Source organism: Meleagris gallopavo, chromosome 8, assembly GCF_905368555.1.
Source record: "Meleagris gallopavo chromosome 8, MGAL_WU_HG_1.1, whole genome shotgun sequence".
In the NCBI taxonomy this organism is placed as follows: Eukaryota; Metazoa; Chordata; class Aves; order Galliformes; family Phasianidae; genus Meleagris; species Meleagris gallopavo.
The window spans coordinates 3,140,537-3,159,455 of NC_139411.1; the positions used below are offsets into that span (position 1 = coordinate 3,140,537).

At 39.9% G+C, this 18,919-nt stretch overlaps 1 protein-coding gene across 9 annotated transcripts in view; it reads left to right on the top strand.

The window, feature by feature from the left end:
• PCDH15 (protocadherin related 15) overlaps positions 1 to 18,919 on the top strand; it is a 682,309-nt gene that overhangs the window by 194,187 nt on the left and 469,203 nt on the right. For 2 of the 9 annotated variants that reach the window (XM_085229233.1, XM_085229235.1), the window contains one exon: positions 13,275 to 13,343. The exons of the other annotated variants lie outside the window; for them this stretch is intronic. The gene's annotated coding sequence lies outside the window, so the exon portion shown is untranslated. The remainder of the gene's footprint in view (positions 1 to 13,274; positions 13,344 to 18,919) is intronic. 9 annotated transcript variants of the gene reach the window in all.

An 18,919-nucleotide genomic window follows, 5' to 3' on the forward strand; every position in this document is an offset into this window, starting at 1 on the left:
GACTTTGAAGAGAACAGACTCAAAGTTTATGAGGGAGCTAGCTGATGTCCTGTGGGAATCTGCTCTAGGCAGATTAGGGATCCATGAGCACTGGTCGCTTTCCTAGAATGTCAAATCTCTGGCCTGTCTACCCATGGCTTTTCCTACAGGAATGAAAGCCTGAATGAAACACCCAGCAAGGCTGACCCTTCTGCTTACCTTACCTTAGCATGCCAGGCGTTTGTTGTCCTCTGGCAAAGGTAAAAGGTTAAAACCCATTTGGTTTGTGCCTACTTGCAGGTGTGTTTACATATATGATGCCCCTTGCACCCAACAAGATCACAAGATCTATCTGTAGTATAGAGTAAGATGCTGGAAGGGATCATCTGGTTCTTAAAGGTCATTTCCAACCTAAGCCATTCCATGATTCTGAATTTCAATTTGACTCAACCTACGTGTTATGCTTCAGTCAAAAATTCTTTAAGATAATCATCAAAATTGTTTTAAGTCAATCAGACATAAGTCAATCTTCTAATGAAGTCAGTATTTGTTTGGATCAATAGTTTTCATTTAATGTTAATTAAAAATTATCGTTAGCAAATTTCCTTTAGCAAATTAAAAAAAAAGATTTGATTACTTAATTTTGATATGAATTTCATGAAATCATTTTTGCCTATTCAGTTCCATTATCAATTATTAGTATTATATTTTTTACTTTGAATGGCACTTTATAACTTTGTGATCCAAAACCAATAAAAAAAATATCAAGAGGCAGGGACTAACACAGTTGTATTTTTGTTACTTACAATCAAGGGGTGAGCAGGAGAGGAAAACTGCTGATACCTTTTGCAATGTCACTAGACATTTCTTTGCCGTAGAATGTTTGCATGTGTATGTTTATACTGGAGAAAAACTGAATCATTAGTTAGAAAATAGTCTGTTGAGAGAAATTAATGTTTTCTTTTCTATAGTAACAGAATCAGTTGACATTTCAAGTGCTCTCTGAGGTCATTTTTGTCTGTGGGCTTCTGCAGTTATACTATCACATGTACAGGAAAGGCAATTAATATATCTTTTAGAGTTAAATGAATCGAACAGGAACTCCTTGAAGTCAAATGTTTATTATTAAAAATCTTATCTTTTAGGTTAGTACCTAGTCCTCACTGAAATCAAGTGGTGAGACAGTTAAAGACACTGTGGCAAAATTGGTGTCTTCTCAGTGCAAGCTAGTGGGAAAAGTATTTATATTCAGCATGAATTTATAATCAGATGGTAATGGGTATAATATATTGGAGTCATATTGCTGGTTTATGAGCAAAGGCTTTGTAAGACTTGAAGGGGTAGTCTGATAACCAGGGATTGTTCACTATAGAATCACAGAACTGTAGGGATTAGAAGGGACCTCTGGACATCATCTAGTCCAGTCCCCTGCTAAAACAGTTTCCCTCAAATAGGTTGCACAGGAAAGCATCCAGGCAAGCTCTGAATATCTCTAGAATATAGTATAGCAACATAAACATGTGCAGCGTGAAGTCTAAGCATTCTCTGTCTGTTGGTGAATGTTCAAGAGTTTTCAAGACTATACAAAACTCCTGTATATTGTTTTTTAATGAACTTAACATCTTTGTATTTTTTCAGCTATTGTACTATTTTTCATCTTCTGCAGAATTTATCACTCTCAGTCTATTTTTGTATTCTTGGTGAACTGAAGTCAGCATTATGCTATGGATATCTCCACTGCAATCACAGTGTTCTGAAATAGATGTGTAATTCAGAGTTACTTGAATCATTATTACCAATAGTGTATTATTTCTTTGGAAAGACTGTGAGAACCTCAGGATCACAAATTCCCATCCACATTTGTTATAAGAAAGATGCATTTCCTTGCAGCAAATCAAGCTCAATCTGAACAATGGTTGGTATTTTTATTTACCTGATGCTTTTGAGAGACTGTTCCAGACGCGCGTTACTCTGATGAGTAAAAAAATCTATTTTTAATTTTCAGTTGAATTCATTCAGAATAATCACCTTTAATGTCATGGAAACAGGACATGACACGTGGGCAATGAAATTTCAAAGTGACGGCTGCTCTGTCCTTAGCTCTGTTTTCCAGACCCAGCATAGACCTTACAGCTACAAAAGACTTGCATATACCCAATGTACATCTCACTTCAGTTGAATGGATGTTCCCTATGTAGGCAGGACTATTGGGTCCTTGGATAATGGACTTAAACCATTTGCCAAAAAAGGTTAGCATAAGAAGAAATTTTAAAAGGTGAGAATAATAATAGAATATTGTTACAGTATAAATAAATAATATGAAGTGATTTGTCTCTACGTGCAGTGTAGTGGAATAAGGCATCTTCTACAGTCACACGTTGTGCTCTAAATTTTTGGTACTCCCAACTCGGATAAACTTGGGATAGTTTCAGTAAATAAATCAAATTTATATACAGAAAGGATTGGCTCAACTTCTTGAGCCACAAGGCAAAAATTTTGCTGTCTGAAACATGCAAGTGTATTTTAATGCCAATCACTCAGCCTTCAGCACATCTCATCTAAATGGAGAATTATATAGCCTGAAAGAGGGACCTCGCTTTGGAAAATTTCAGTACCAGATTACAATTGGGCCTTTGAATCATCTTACATGGTTTTATGGACTGCTGAAAAGTTCTGATTATATAAAATATTCTGTAGCCTGTGGAATATTCATAACTCTGGTGCAGAGATAATAAGAGAATAAAATGACGTGTTTCTGGCTCAGACTGTGACAACACCACGGAGAGCTGTAACGTGGTGAATTCTCATTCTCTTTCTGCTTGATTAAGAGACAGGCTTGCAGCTAAACAATGAGTAGTGAAGTAGAACTGTAACAATCTTGTGAAGGCCTCGGAACAAACAAATGTGTCTATGCACACTGGAGAAGGCAGGAGTTAGCTGCCTTGCTTAAGGAGGTCTCTGGTGCCCACCAACCATGACCCTCCATGACCATCCTCATTGGTGACTCCCTTCCCTATTTGCCCTTCCCCTTTCCCTCTCTCACTTTCCTGTCTTGTAGTAATAAAGACACATTCTCGCCCAATCAACACCTTGACTCCATTCTGAGTCTTAATTAGGGGGGATTTGGATCAATATAACAAACCACAAGCCACATCAGCTTGCAACAGCTCTCTTCTTTCGTGTTGATTGTGGGGTAAATGTCCAGATGTAGTTAATTCAGAAGATATCTTGAAATCACTAGAAATTCTCTGGTCTTTTATGAAATAATCAAAGAGCAGATTCTCTCTGACTTGATACCTGGGGATGGTTACAGACCTCTGCGCCGTCAGCCTCTGAATGTTTGTAGGCAGTTTAATTGCTCAGTCTGTGCACAAATCTTCCAAGTGTCAAAATAAAAAGCAAAGTTAATAATATTTTGGAACTGATGCTTAGCTAAGATAACTTCATTTTATTGGATCTTTCTCAAAAGCTTCCAGGTGTGAACATGATCATGAGACATTCAATTTGACATATCGAAAACAGTATTTTTTTTTTTATAAAGTATATTGGGATCCAGTTGTGTGAATCTGAGTTATGTAATTCTTGGGGGAGGTGAAAGTGGTTGGGAAATGTTACTACCAGTATGACAGACCTAATGCAGTTACCCAGTAAAAAGGGAAAAATGTTGTCATTTGCATTATACTTAATTTTGGTAAGAACTGTAGAAGGGAAGAGGTCAGTTTCAGAAGCAAAGACTGACACGTATCTGAGTAAAATAACAGCGAGACTAGAATTTATTTTCTTTTCTAAACAAGCAAACAGGCTACATTAACATTTTGATAAATATGTATATTCAGAATTACCTGAGAGCACTGGTTCTCAATCGATGAGGTAAAATAAGATTGTGGGATCTTAATAAAAGAAAGTTCATTTCAGGCAGTCACATTTGAAAGAGTAGTACTACATTTGAAGTCATATTTGACTTAACTAACAGGATTGATGCTGGATGAATGATTACTGTTACGGCAAAATTGCAACAGCTGATTCCACCAGCAGATGAATACCAAAATGCTTCCTGTTGCCTTAGAACTTCATTTCTAGTTAAATATAAAAAGGATTATACTGAATTTCCTCATATTGGATCAAATTTGTAATTTTGAGAAGATTGTTACTGGTATACTCTGTCTGTCTTGAATGTGTCTGCACATGAATAGGTGTTTATATGGGAGAGTATAATTGGAATCTAGATGTTTTCTCTTGCATTGTTCTGTCTTCAGGAAGTTACACCTAGGTAGCATCAGGTAAGCAGACAACGCTGGATAAGCATTCATGGGGTTTGCAGTTTGTGCCATATTCACATGAACTAAAAGGAAAAACAGACTTTTGCTTTTCATCTTTCAGTCCTGTTTAGGCAAATCATGAATTTGAAGTAGAAGATACCTTTTCCTCTTTTTGCTTTGGTTTTTTTTTTTTTTTTGTTTTTGTTATTTTAATCAAATATTCAACACATACTCTTCAAATATATGGAAAACTCCCCTGAGCATGAATGCCATAAGAACTTTAGGGGTGTTTTGGACAGTTCCATAAGATCAATTTATGGAGCGCTAGAACACAACAGTTATCTGGCTGTGCTGAAATGCCAGATTGGCTGGGAGAATTTTAAAAGCTGCTTAATTTCGTGGATTAGCAAACTGGTGGGTGCCAGAGGTCATTAGTAGCATCCATTTATAATACATCTGTTAGCACTTCATTGTTAGTTATTGTTTTCTGGTTTTTGTTGGTGTTGTTGTTTTCTTTAATTTGATCAGACAAAAGTAGCATGTGTGTCTTCATGTGTGGAGGGACAGTAGAGCAGTCTGGACACACACTTCTGAGTGTGCACAGCAGCAGGCTTCAAAGCAGGCCAGGAAAGTTTGTGGTAATAGGAAGCTTTCCCTGAGTTCTCTGTGTGCTGCCTCTGCATGGAGCCAATTGAAGCTGAGCAGGGAAAGGTCAGGTCATGAGGAGCCGAGGAAAGCCTTTTTGATTCATGGGCTGCATAGGCAATCAGAGGTGCCTGCTGTGAGACACCACAGGTATCGGTTTCTGTGCTGCTGCATCCAGCATGCTAACTGCCTAATGGCTCTTCAGGGCAGGCTTCAGATGTGTTAACTGTGCTGACTGTGTATTCTTTAGGAGCATCAAGTATGTGGATCAATTAGAGGATTTTGGGTAAGGCAGAGACAGGACATACTATTCTCCAAACACAGGACATACAGCTCTCAGCAGGAGTTATTTCCATGTATCCATTGTGGTTTAACCTGGCAGGCAGCTAAACATCACATAGCGTTTCACTCATTCTTCCTCTCCCAAGGAGATGGAGGAAAGAACTGGAAACAAAAGTAGAACTTATAGTTCGAGATAAAAACTATTTACTGAGTCAGAAAAGAAGTAACAGCAATGATAATTTGATATACATAAACTAGTGATGTACAGAGCAATAGCTCACCACTCACCAACCAGTGCCCAGCCAATCCCCAGGCAGTGGCAGATCCCCCAGCCAACTCAGTTTTACAGTTTTTTTGCATGCATATGGTATGGAATATCTTTTTGGCCAGTTCAGGCTGGCTGTCCTGGTTCTGTCACCTCCCAGCTCTTTGTGTTCCTGTAGCACCCTCACTGGCAGAACAGCATGAGAAACAGAAACTGAAATGTCCTTTGCTCTGTACAGCACTGCTCAGCAATAACTAAAACATGCATGTGTTATCAACATTTCTCCTAAAGTCCAAACATAGCATCATACCAGACACTATGAAAGAAAAACCAACTCTGTCCCAGCTAAAACTGGGTTGCTATCTTTGGTTGACAGGACAAGAAACTGAATTGAAACAGAATTTTATGTTGGACAATGTGAAGAAATTTCTAACAGTAAAGACTGGGTGACACCGGAGTAGCTTTCCATGGGTTATTTTGTAGTCATCTTCTGTAGCAGTATGTTCAATTACTTATCTTCATATGATGAGCTCATAATGGGGTGGTACATCAGTGAGTGGAGAGGGCTCGTGAGCTTTAGAGGTGTCTCTTTCTTTGAAATCTCCCAGTGTCTTGTTTTTTTGGCTTTTTTTTTTCCTTGAGAAATTCTATAGTCCTTCATGCTGTGAGTGGAGAAAACATTGTTCAGATCTTAAAAAGGATGTTGAATATGAATGCAGAAGATGCAGACATAAGAACTGATGTCCTCTGTTCAAACACTATGTTACTGTTGACCTTAAGGAGGACAAGAACTGCAGGGAAGTTTTCCGCTTGGTAGATGCCCCCTGGTAGCTGCGTGTTGATAGGGCAGCAGTAACAGATATCTTAGGGGACCAGGGAGGACGGCATGCACTTCACATGCACTGTCGCACTGCAAGTAATAACTGCAGTAACTGCAGATTATTAGTTGACAGTTGGACTTGATGATCTTGAAGGTCTTCTCCAGCCTAAATAGTTCTATGATTTTGTGAATTTTAGCGAGACCGATATAATCCATTTCTCTTCAGAAGTGAATTCTGGAATTTAGGGTAGGGGAAAGGTTGCTCTGGAGAAATGAGATACTCGCCAGGAAATTTCCATTCCATTGTACATCAGAGATTATGCAGTCATTATTCACAGTAAGAAAATTGGCTAAAATTCTCTCCCCAATTTTCTCTCTCCTAATTTTCACTCTGGTCATAAACCGAGAAACTCTTTTGAAGGTGTGCCCAGGATCCTGCCTTGTTGTGTGCATGGTCTGCAGTAGGACTCCTTGCTGCCTGTTTCCTCATGCTGGCATCTCCTCCCCTGGAATTCCTGGCTTGTGTTCGTGCATCAGATATCATAAGAGAAGGCTGTGGGTTTTGCACTCTCACCAGTACTCAGTGCTACTTGAAGTCCCTGCAACAGAAGTAGTTAAACAGGGAGTAGACCACATGCCCTGCAACTGGTGCTTCGTGCAACAAGCTAGGCAGCCTTTGGCTTCAGTGGTTCAGCGCTGTCCTTGTCCTCTGGAATCACTCCAAATTGGATGTAGGTTGTCAGGTGTCCCTGTGCTCAGTGCGAGGCTCATGCCTCGAGACAGATGTATTGGTCACCTGGCACATCTGTCAGCCTGGTAAGGCCCTGCGGTTGGCTTCTCTCCCTGCCAGGCGGGGCTGGGCTGTAGGCAGCTGGGCCTCCTGGGTGCCCTCCTGTGACAATGGGGAGACACAGCAGCACCTGGCTCTGGGTGTGCAGTAGTCTTCTCCGGTGTGGCCTGCAGTGAGCTGGGTGTGAAAGGTTCAGCACTGTGCAGAACCAGTGTTGTGAGCAAGGCCAAGGGACATGGGGAGCCCTGTCCTCTGTTCTTGCCTTGTGGCTCTTTGTTTTCATGAACAGCTGCTACATAGCTCGGACTTCATACCTATCTGTCTTGAAAGAATAATTCCCGCCTTTCGTATGCTTGTTTTTTTGCTGGTGAGTCAGAGCCTTTTCCAGGTTTGATTGATTCTGCAACCAGTGTGTAAGAGGTGGTCAGAGAACACCTACTTCAGCCTTGTCACATTAAACGAAGTCTTGATAGCTGTGGTATTGTAAGTAGTGAGGTTCGCATCTCCTCAGATTGAGAGACAATTTTCAAGTTTACCACCACCTTTCCCATTAGGAAGGGTCTCAACATCCTAGACATTTGCTGTATTCCTGTAGCAGAAGGCAGCCATAACAGTGCATTTCTCTGTGGTTTAATAATATGGATTGGATTACCTGAGCTCATCTGTTTCAGATTAAATCCATAGTGAGCTTCTTGGGCTTGGGAAGTAAGCAGAAAGGGAACGGGCAGAAGAAACAAGAAAGCAACCACTAACTGTGGTCCCACAGGCTGAGCAATTTGAACCTGATCTTTATGGAATTGAGATGTTAGTGGGAATATCTGCATCTCTGAAGCTGAAAATTCTTACAGGTTTGACAGAATGAAATGAAAGGTACTTGCACACTTCTCATCAGGTGTTTGAAGGTGAAATAAAAATATCCAGCTGCTTATATATATATATATATACACATATCTATACATATATATATATATAAATATGTAAACAATTAATTATTTTTTTTCCCATTGAAGCTCTACCTTTTTTATGTTTTTTTCCCTCTGTCAGACTGTTGATAAATTATTAATAGTCCCAAACTCTTCTCCGAGTTTTCATTAGCAACATACTAGGGTATTAAAGGAGTATAAACTTCAATTGAAATTATTGATTTATTCTGCCATGCTCTTAAAAGGCATTTTATTTTCTTAATGCTAAAACTAAGTGGAAGGAAGAGGTTTTTAAGAGTCACATTTTATTCTACAGTGCCCAGCATTTCTAGATATTTCAAAAGCATTGAAGCATTTATTCCCATGCAGGCATGGCACTGCTGTCAAAATGGTAGCAAAGTGGCTACAGTGACTGCCTCAGCTATCATGCAATTTAAAATTGATTTAATAAATTCACCCTTTTTCCTTTATGAAGTCTATATCCACGTCACCTAACTTGACAAGTTCTTCTTCATTTTTTTGCAGTTGTACCTCCCCTTTGAGACACAGTTCTCCAACTCTGTGTGGAAATTGTCAGTTATCATCTGGTTAAATGAAGCTGACAAGTACGTTCTGTCAGTTTTCATTTTAATGACTTAATATGGGAAGAAGTCAGGATTTTGTATTGATGGTATTATCTGTATTTTTCTGTCTTACATGGATTTGCATTAGGAGCCAGACCACTTCAGATGTGGCTTCTGACTTCAGATGAGAGATTCCAGTTTGGGTTATGTGTTGATTTTGATTTAGTGTAATCAATGAATTTAAAGGGAGTGTGTCAGTGGTGCTTTAGCCATTCTGGGAAAACAGTGAATATTGAGTGCCATGCTACAGACCTATAAACTGTTACATCAAAAAATAGTAGTTTAGATATCATTATATATGATATTAAATTCTAAAATATTAGATATCCTCTAGAAGATACTCTGCCTAAAGTCATCTTCAATCCTGAATAAACAAAATGCTTAGATGTGTTCAACTTTTAAGGACTTCAGTGGCCCTCTCAGGACTGCCTGCCCACTGAAACTAACATTTTGGTGTTTCATCTTGGCCTGCATTTAGGTCATTGTGCAAGGCAACTTTATGAAGGAATCTTTTGCACCCAGAATGAGCCTTAATAGGCTTTAGAAGGATCCTATGTAGAGCAGACACAGACATACCATAAATAGAAAGAATGGCATGCGTATATTTATTTAATAAGATAAATGACTCAAAATGCATCAAATGCTGAAGTTCTGTTAAAAAGAAATTCCCTCAATTTCCATTTGTACCCATTCTTCTTGTCCTTGTATGCCAGACGTTTTACAGATACATGTAGAAACACCCATGTGAAGTGTGTCTGGAAGTACAGGAGTTTGAAATGCTTTCAACCTTTTAATTCATAGTATTTGTTTTTATTGGTGTATAATACTATGTGAAACTGTTTCAAATTATAGGGAGTACAACTTGGGTGCAGTATTGGGCTGTTTATTACAGAGGGGCTATTAGCCTGTTTAGTGTCTTGAGTTTCTGGCTTCAGTTGGCAAGATCTAGGAGAAGTTTTTGTTCTTTCAGGGGTCTTCTCTATTCCAACCTGCATCTAAGATGTTCACTGCTATATGGAACATGACAAAAGCATCAGTTTCTTAAATGACAACAGTATGTAGGAACGAGGAACTTTATTTTCTCCTCTGATGTCATTCACGTGTATGCGTTGTGGATTTTCTCCCCCTACTCTCATTGCAGGCGCTAGGCATTCCCAGCATTCCAATACATTTCTGTATCAGACTTTATAATCCTGGCCTCCATCTGTATCACAAATATGAGCCATGGTGACATAACTGAATGAACCCATGGAATGAGCATGCATGGAGGAGCTCTCAGCACACTGAAGGGTGTTGGGCACTTGCCCACCTAGGTGAGATGTGCAAAGTCATTAAGCAATATCTTTCTGATGCGAGCTTGAATTTCAGCTACTGTTCCTTCTGTTTAAACAAAGTTATTAATTTTAATGAATTTAAAATTAAAAAAAAAAAAATCAGCTTCCCAAATACTGTGCAACACTGAGATTAACATGAGATACTGTCATCACGTCTTGTCAAATGCAATTCTTTATAATTGCAAAACAGGCTAATCAGTGTTTAACACCTAATCAACCTCTTTCAGTAAAATGCCTGGTTAAAAGGTGCTCAAAAAGGATGCTTTTACTGATTTATATGAGGGAAGTTTGGAACACTTCAGTGTTATCTCTGAGAGACATAAGCTTCTGTGGGTGTCTGGGGTGCCAAATAATGCCCGATGCTGGTCACAGAGATGTCAGAACTGAAAATGTTTGTTAGCATCAGAGCTGAGCACCAGGAGATCCAATTTTCAGCACTTATTGCCTGCAGAAAGAAACGGCCAGGGTCAGAAATCCATCAAAGTTTTTTCCTCCTCTAGTTTTAAGGATCTAAAAATATTAAATAGGCCTGCCCCATCTGGTGCCTGCTTGCTCTTCCGCAGACAGTAGCCCTCTAATACCTGAACACTAATAAAGCAAAATCGCTCTATTAGATCTTACGAAAATGACTTTCTCATCTTCCAATTCCAGGATCTTACCGAAGTGAACACCACCACACATTAACAGTATGGATTATTAATCGAAACATTAACACCATTCACCTGGGTGTTCAGAGTTTTTGAGGCACACGGCACATATGTAACAATGGTGTTCATAGAATCATAGAATATCCCGAATCGGAAGGGACCTTCTGTTTGGTAACACCTTAATCAATATATATTTGTGTTTTTTTTCTCCACATTCACATTAAGTGGAGAGTTTTAGTTGAAAGTAAATGGTATGATGGCATTATAGAAATGTTTTATAGATGGGATTGTCAGTACACGGGAGAAGAGTAGCCAAGGCTGTGCAGAGTTTTTTTTTGCTAGCTCTTCTATCAGTATAGATAAGTGTGTCTCCTTGGAGGTTGCCAACTTTAAGAGGAGGTTCCCCAGTTCCTTTTAGTCACTTGGGTTAGTTTAACTAATTAGAGAAGGGTCACAGAACTGTAGAATACCTTGACTTGTAAGAGACCTCTGCAGTGACCGAGTCCATGCCTTTGGCCAAAGCCACTCCGCTTCCCAGGGGCTTCTCTGAAAATGTCTCAAGCATCTCTAAGGAGCTTGAGCTAACTTGGTCGTTCTGGAAACTGAATCTCCGCTTGATAGAGCTGGCAGTTTCCACTCGCAGCTGACTAGTGCTGGGAAGCATCAAGGGGCAGCAGTGCGTGACCACAGCTGCACCCTGAGAGGATGTGCTCAGTTCCCTTTGGAAGGACTCCAGTGCCTGCACACCTGCTCCTTCAGCTCTGACCAGACAAACGCCATTCAACCCAGGCAGTTGCCATGGCTCGAGCTCAGAAAATTGTGTGAGCACTGTTAACTTACTACCGAATGTCCTTTCTCAGCTTTACTGGAAGAGTGTCAGAAGCTTCGTAGGTTACTTTGTGTTTTCCCATAACATCTATTGACCCATACCTTTCTGTGTGATTATCTCTTGACAGTTTGATGTAGAAATCTCTTCTCCAATCTTCCAAGGCCTTCACTCTTTATCTGAATTTTAGAATGAGTGCTGTTCATTGCTTCAGGTAGGAGAATGCCCAGTGAGGTTGAAATGAGAAAGAAACTGGGTAAAATAACTCCAACAGAGGAAGAAATGTCCTATTGCTTTTCCTGACATAATCAATGCAGTGGCCCATATTGTTGTGCATTTAGGGGCTGTTGGGCCCCGTCATCTGCCTGGGCACAGAGGGGTTTTATCTGGTGAGATCAGGTCTGTATTGCTGGCTCAGATATTGAAGTTGGACAAAATATACAGAAGCAATGCTTATTTTTAATTAGATTTCTCTAATGTGGCATGCTCCATTTTAGACAGCAATATCTTAGGTTTGTAGTTGGTATAAATCCTGTAATTTCCTATGCGTATGAGAATTCAAGTACATGAAGTCATTTAACAGAAGTGAAATTTTACATCTGGGCCACCCAGGACAAGCTTAGTATGTTCATTAAGCAATTGCATATTCTCTTCATCATTTAATGTATGTACTCTATCTAGACAGGTACTGCAAAAGAAGGAGGAAGCCTGCACCTTCTAATAATAATAATAATAACAAAAGATTGCATTAAATGGAATCATTGGTTTAAAATATAACTCTATACCTGTTGGAGATGCTTTCATCTCGTTGTAAACATAGATGTTAACGTTTTAGTCATGGTGCTTTGGTAGATAGCATTAAAGATTTCAGATGTTTAGGGACATCAGTTTGCAGCTTTTAGCACATACAGAAACAGCCCGAAGTGTTCATTTGTGAAGCCAAACTATTCAGCTGAAACAGAAAAACTCATACCCATCTCTTTGTTTTCCACTATTATCTTTTCATCCTTTTATCTCCTGTTTTCCAGTTTGTCGTTAATGTTGGAAACCCTGCTTCCTGCTTTACAGAAGGTGCTGTAAATATGCAGTTCTCGTCTGTCATTGCTTTGCTTGTTCTTGGCAGTCGTAGATCATGCATAAATGAATCCCAATAGTAGAAATTAGTAAATCTCACTCTGGATATGCATATACTTTTTTAAGAACTACCGTCGACAATGGATAGAAACAACAGAAATGGATTTTTCTTTGACTATCTAAACTTTAAGAGGTTTAACTGGATCTTAATGTCCTCGAGGCAGGTAGAAGTTCTCTGTGACTATCTGTTAAATCTGCTTTTGCGTTGATTTTCTAGTAGTCTGCTCAACTCTTATTCATCATCTTGACACGTTTGGTAGTGGATAGATGTAGACAGGCTCTGGAAAGCACAGAGCATATAGAATTAATTAGATTTTGCTATCTGTGCTTGAGTTCAGTGCTGTTGTTCTTCTCAATAAGCTCCAATATGCTCAGGGAAGACCTGGGAGGTGCTTCCTGGTGTGAGAAGAGCGGGGGCAGAACGTGTTCTTCTGTGAATGATATGGTTGAGGTTGCAGGCATTCCAGTGTTTTGTCAGCAACAGCAGTGGAGCAGTAAGGGCTTATCTAAGCTGCAGTGATGATACCATGGCAGTATTTTACTGAGGAAGGCAGGCATCAGAATTCTTATTGTTACTTAAGTTGTTAGATATTGTGCCTATGATGTATAGACTTAAAGATGGTTATGAGCTACTGTGTTACTTTGGGCATGTCTTTCTCATTCCTTCTGGTTCTGCTGTAAGGAAGCATGCAGCTAATGCACTGGGAGTTCATTTTTGTACCTAAATCTGACTTAATGGTGTTGCAGGAAGGATTTCTCTCTTCGTACTCTTGAAATGACGTGACAGTGTCCCCTAGTGGCCAGACTCTTCTCACGGTAACGTTTACAGCTTCTCTGTTCTTTTTGCTCTGTGCGTGTGTCGGTTTCCCCCCATTTCAAAGTATTCTGGCATACCTGCAAAGAAAAAGGCCGTCGTCTGATCACTGATAATTATTTATAGGAAGATTAGCACAGATGGTGTGTATCCAGGAATGCTGTAATTACTGAAGCACAGATATTCTACCTAAAACCATGTAACGTTTCACATGCAGAGATGGGTAGAAGGATGTTTCCCTTCCTAAATAAACAGTGTGTTCTTGTACTCTACAGGAGGTGGAGGATAATAAATAATTTCACAGTACATTTTAATTAGCTTGCAGTGACATTATGGCATGGAAATTCGGAGTTGCACAGTAATTAGATAAAACTGAGTCAGACCTGGCAGTAGGTTTCCCAGCTCCTAGCATCTTGCCTTCCCCAACATACATTGCAGGCACTGGGGCCAGTAATCTCTCACCCTCGTTTTGTTGCTCTCAATGGTCTCAAGTCAGAAATTTCCTTGTTATATATTTGAATATACATCATTATACATCTTCAATGTAATTAGTATTAAGTAGCCTAAGGACTGACATGCAAGGCAGGAACAAGTTTCTCAAAGAAATTTCAAGTAACATTATCTCTTCTTTGTATGTATTGTGCACATATGACCCAGCTGGTAGGCTGCGCTATAACTTAGTTTCACTGTACCTAAAAAAAACACAAGAAACAACAACAAAAAACAACCCACATCTTTAAACTGGATTGGGTTGAAAAACTAAGAGCTAGATTCTGTGAAACAGCATTTGACAGCTATTACAGCTGGTCTCTATGTCAGATGTGAATATGAATCACAGAGTGACTTGGGTGAAAGGGGCCTTAAAGCCCATCCACTCCCAACCCCTGCTATGGGCTGGTTGCTCCAAACCACACCAGGCTGCCCAGAGCCCCATCCGTGGCACTGAGCACCTCCAGGGATGGGACACCCACAGCTCTGGGCAGCAGTGCCAGTGCATTGGAAGTTGAAAACTTTCATTTTTTCATTAATTTTTTTTTCATTAATTGCACGATTCCCTCTAAACATGCTACCTCTGTCTTAAGCAAGGAACTATATTTACTTTTAAATTTGATTATAACCTTTGAGATGGAAGCCAGGAAATACTGGCATAATTATTGTGTAGTAAAGCATTAAATAATCAAAGTAGCTATTAATCTTTTAGATGGGAATGAAGAGTCATTACTTTCTTTTTTCCCAAGCGTGTGCTGGAGATAGCTGCAAGCCAGAGCCTTACCTCCAGGTGCCCTAACTGTATGGCTCAGCATTTGATCTCAACTTCTGATGCACTCTCCATTTTAATATTAGCACTGCTTCATCTCTTAAGATTAAGGAATATAAGCTATTTTGCAGCATTGGTATATCAATAGCTGTTTGAAGAGCGCTGTTTGGAATATTAATAGCACAGTTCAGCTAACAGCAATATGGAGCTTTTTAAAAAACATTAAGAAAAGTAAATGCAGATTTCTCAATGAAACAATGATCTTTTTTACTTAGGAGACTGAAGTAAAAGAATTTCATTAAATTTTTTAGAGACAAGTGGTTTTTTTTTTGTTTTTTTTTTGAAATGTTTTCAGTGGCCTTGTATTTTTCTAAGCTAATATTATGAAGAAAGAAAGGGTTCAACAAGCACTCCAGATGTGAGTTCAATTCGCATGCTAATAGCTCCTGATCACATGTGCAGCTGGTACTGAGTTCTGTCCCCACATAGATTCCTGTAAAACTGATAAATCAGAAATGACTTTATTTTTGCTTAAGTTTTGTTATTGTGTCTATCTCTGTTTCTTTGTTCACTACTGCACAGGGCTTCAGTGCTGCTGGATAATATACAGATATGATATTACTGGATGACATACTGAAAGTGGGCAATAAATGCAGTGCTTTGGGCTGCAGTATATAGGGAGCTGACTGTCAAGGCCAGATTTTCAGCTTTGGCTAGCTCTGTGTGGGCAGAAGAATCTTGCTAATCCAGAAGTCAGCTGCAATTGCGTGTGCATGTAAGGATACTCTTGATCAGCTGAAGTGTAAGTGTAGCTTGACGCTTCCAGATGTGACCTTTGGATGCTCCGTTTGGAATGCTTTCCCTGGAGGGTGGTTTGGCATTTGAAAATTTGCAGGAGGACTCTTGAGGGCTGAAATTAGTTTGAGTTAAGATACAAGAGATTTCTTTGGCAAACTGAGACGTTTCATGGCGGGAATTAAATCTCTGAGAGTTCCAACACAATGGAGAAGCCTGGTCCTCTGACATGGGCTCCTTGGAGGCAACAAGTGGCGATGTCTTGTGTGCTGGCTGGGGACTGAGGCACATTCAGCCTCGTGCGCTTCCTCTAGCTATCTCCACCACGGGTACCTGCTGAGAAATTCAAAGATGTCCATCTCTGTTTTCATCTCTTTTCTTTTTTCCCCATCAATCTGCAGGCCTATCCTACAGAAAATTCCCCAGTTTTCTTCTGATCCTTCACTGGCTGTTATGGGAGCTTGTCTTTTCTGGCGGTGAGCCGTTCTTCCCCTTCAAGGCACAGCTCAGTGACTGCAGAAATCCTGTAAGAACACTGGAGAACAAAAGGGGTCAAGAAACGGGTTTCCCACAGGGAAGTTATTTTGGGGCCTAACTGCTCCTTCTGCCAAAGGAAAAGTTCCCCTTGTTTTTTAATTGCACAGCTAGCAATGCACTGAGTGTTGTGTTCAGGTGTTGCTCTGCTGCAGCCGTGAAACAGGAGAACACATTTTTTTGTATGAGGAGTCTCACACAAGTAAGGCTGAGTGCCATTGTAGTTTGGATATTTCAACAGCTTGGTTCTCTGGGCAAAAATAGCATCTGATACGGAAACACAGCTTGTAAACACAGCTAGTCTGATTTATGAGTTTTCTGAACATCTATTTGCTCTGCTAAGAAAACATGCCAATTAGCTGTGGAGGCATAAAATAGTTTAAAGCATAATGAAATAAACATAGCAAACCATGCGTGCTGTTGGTTTAATGTATATGTTTTCTAATTTCTTCTAAATAATGAACACATTTTCCCCCTGGTTTGATTGCAAGCAGAGGTTACGGCCTGGATCCACATTCCAAATTTGCCCATGTGGATTATAGTGATACAATTGAAAATGATAAGATAGGGATACACATACCAAGGAACTGAGAATCTACATGGAATTTTTTTTCCTTCTCAGAATCATTTCTTAAGGTTTCGTGTTCAGGCGGTGAATATTCTGCTGGAGAGGAGCTCTTGGGGAAAAGAGCTGGGAATCCTGATGGATAGCTGGTTGGCCATGAGCCAGCAATGTGCCTTTGTACCAGGAAGACCAATGGGATCCTAGAGTGTCTTAAAAAGAATGTGGTCAGCAGGTAGGGGGAGATGATCCTGTCCATCTCCTGTGTCCTGGTGAGGCTGCATTTAGAATACTGTGTCCAGTTCTGGGCTCCTCAGTTCAAAAAAGACATGGGTCTGCTGGAAGGAGTCCAGCAGAGGGCCGCAAAACTGATGCAGGGCCTGGAGCATCTTCTGTGTGAGGAAAGGCTGAATAACCTGGGTCTGTTCAACCTGATGGAAAGATGACTGAGGGGAGATATTTGATTAATGTTTATAAATATGTAACGGGAGGTGGGAGGCAAATGGGTGAGGGCCAGGCTCTTCTCGGTGCTAGTAATGGAGCAATGGCTTAAAACTTGAACATAGGAAGTTCTGTACTAACATGCAAACGAACTTCTTTACAGTAAGGGTGACAGAGCACTGAAATAGGCTGACCTGAGAGATGGTGAAGTCTCCTCCTATGGAGATATTCAGGACCCATCTGGACACCTAGCTGTGCAACCTATTTTAGAGTACTTGCTTTAGCAGGGGGTTGGACTCGATGATCCACTGAGGTGCCTTCCGAACCCTGCAATTCTGTGATTCCCCCCTCATTTGTTTTCGTTTTCTGAAGAAAATAGTGTTTTCGTAAAAACACTTTATTTCTCTAAACTAATTCACCACTTTACTCCTCTTGTATCCCGTCTTTTGCTTCTCAAGACTGCCACGATCTTATGTAATATATACTTCTAAATGTTTCTCTATGCAAGAAAGACAATTTGGACAAATGATGGCAGGTTGTCATTTGCATTGAATAAGGCATTGGTTTTGCATACGTGTGGGTGTTCCAGCCTGAAAACAAAACCCCTCACAGTCTCACCAGATCAGGAGAACTTGAGGAGGCATTCAGCGGAGCTGCTGCTATGAAACACGAGTGGCTTGCTTTACCTGTGACTGGTCAGGAGTCAGTGGCTTGGAAGTGCCCTGTAAGCTCTACCCCACTTGCAGCATCACCTGCCAGCTGTCAAAGACCTGGCAGCTGCTGAGGTGGGTACCGCAGGAGCAGGATCCTTTTCTCCTGCTGTGCCTCGCATGCCATCTGCTCGTACCCCTGCCAGCTGAATAAACTCACTTTCCACCTGCTTCATACTATCAGAGTCATGCAAAATAAGCCGATGGGATATAGAAGCTTGCTCTGTCTGTGATGATAATTATAATTTATTTCAGCTTGATCTCACAATCCGTGGAGACATTTTAATATCGGAATTGTGGAGAAAACAAAGCAGTATGGATTGACTGAAATGGAAGGAATTATTAAATAGTGTTATGAGGTTCTGAAGTTGTAGAAAAGTGGTAGCATGGCTTAAATAACAGAAAATGGGCACATAAAAATCAGGTAATTGTCTCCCTACAGTGTATTGCTTAATTTAAAGGAAATTTGTCAAATAGAATAAGCTTTAAGTGGATGATTTGTCTCAGGTTTAATCGCAAAGGTGTAAGAAGTCCTAGAGAAATGAGCAGAATAACCCGGAGTGATATCTTAAACGCTTGCGTGACTCTATCACCCATACCACAAGGTTATGTGAGAGAAACAGAAGAGTAATATAAATAACAGAAGGGGAAAAAGCTTTTAAAGTACACTGGCTGTCAGCACTAATAATGTGGAAAATTGCTCATTTTATATATAACTTCATAAACAGCATAGTAATGTTCATTTATTACTGTGAAGTGGTCCAAAAACACAACCTTAAGACATTAAGATGAAAATTACTTCCATGAATAAGCCTATATTGCTTTCAGATGTCTTTTAAAATCAGAACCCCAAAAGTTAATCATGGTTAACAGAGAATCTAAACATTAATGCTGTCACTTGAATTATTGACTTTTGACATACAGATATTTGGGAAGATGAATTGCGGTGTTCGGCCAGCATAAGTATTCTCTGCCAAAAATAGCATGCAGTTAAAATGGAAAATAATAAAACAATCAATATCTTATCCAGAAATGTCTTATGTTTTATTTTTAGTCTTGAAAAGGGTTTGTATGAGTTGAGCTGAACAGCAGGATTGCTTCAGGAGACATTCTGTGGTGTGCCTCTGTCTTAGGTGGCAAGGAAGCTGGAAAAAAAACGTTGTCAAATTGGCTGCACTTGTTCATCAAGTGAAGAAACGAACTTACAAAACGTACTAGTGGAGATAAAACAATAGTTTTTGAGATAGAAATAAATTTACATCATTTTTCTGTAGGGCT